Raw genomic sequence first — 1281 nt, forward strand, 5'->3', positions numbered from 1 at the left:
TGCTCTGAGGTGACAGAACGTGGGTCATTGTGGATCCAGAGGACATCTTCTCTCTCTGGAGATCCTGAGGACTCTTCTGGCTGCTGTGGACGTTTGAACCGACTGGAGATCTGAAGCTCCTCCTTCAGGCTCCTTCAGGTTCTATTGGGCCTGCAGATTTCCAGAAGCGTCTCTTTTGCTCTTTCTTTACGGTTCTGTTAACGAGAGACCTGACGACGTGTTAATGCACCAAACAAGCAGCAGCTCCGCAGATCAGCGGCTGGAGCGAGGATTCGGTTTCATCGGCTGGATACCTGCAGCTCAGCGTTCATCAGACTGCAGCAGCACTTTGAACGCCGCAGACTGAAGGACTGAGTGGTGGCAGAAGGATCGGATCAAATAAAGTCTGAATGTTGGAAGAACCAGGCAGAACTGATGTCATTTTAACCATCTGTACAGTTTTAATTGTAGGAGCTGTCTGAGTTCTCTTTTGAAAACCCTTTAAGCAGAAAGCATCTGGACTGAGGAAAACAAAGCAGCAGCAGGGGGCGCTAGACCAGACGTAAAACTAAAAGAAAAGAATAAAATAAGATTGTATAACTGAAGGAAAACAGTTGTGCTCAAACCCAAGTTATCAGCGGTATTGTGAGCCTGATGATGATCTGTGTGTGGCAAAGTATCATTTATATATCTGCGTTTTATTTTGAAAAGACAGCACTTTTTAAAATATATTAGTTGTTTTTAAAGACTCTGAGCTTTTATTTTGAAAGTCAAACATATTTAATGGAATCTTGGTAACTTCCTGTAACTACTCCGTGGGTTTACAACCAAGCAAATCCTCACAATTCAGCCAATATTTTAAATGTATGAAGCAGAGAAACAGCTTTTATCATCACAAGTCAGCTTGTTTCCTTTGAACACCCCTCAGATTTTTCAGATTTATTTGTTTGTTTGTTTATTTGTTTATTGCATTCTGGTGACTTCTAAGATGTTTGTCTTGGTTGTGAGACTGAGACGTGGTCCTGCCAGAGCTACTATCACTGAGCACAGACTCTTACTTTGACACTGATCCCAAACATGCGATGGTTGTTCATCAGTAAGTGTTTGTGAGAAAGATGCCGAAGAACATCGGTGAGCTTTTATTTTGATAGTACAGCACAGGAAGTGTTGTCTATGTAAAGCACAGCTGCTGTTGGATATGAAACGTCAACATTATACACGGTCCATGGAGGCAGCCATGTGGAGGCCAATCAGCCAATCAGCTGCTGAGTCCCTGGTTGTCATGGTGATTCCCGCCTTTTC

This window comes from Stegastes partitus, unplaced genomic scaffold (assembly GCF_000690725.1).
Source record: "Stegastes partitus isolate 25-593 unplaced genomic scaffold, Stegastes_partitus-1.0.2 Scaffold806, whole genome shotgun sequence".
Classification (NCBI taxonomy): Eukaryota; Metazoa; Chordata; class Actinopteri; family Pomacentridae; genus Stegastes; species Stegastes partitus.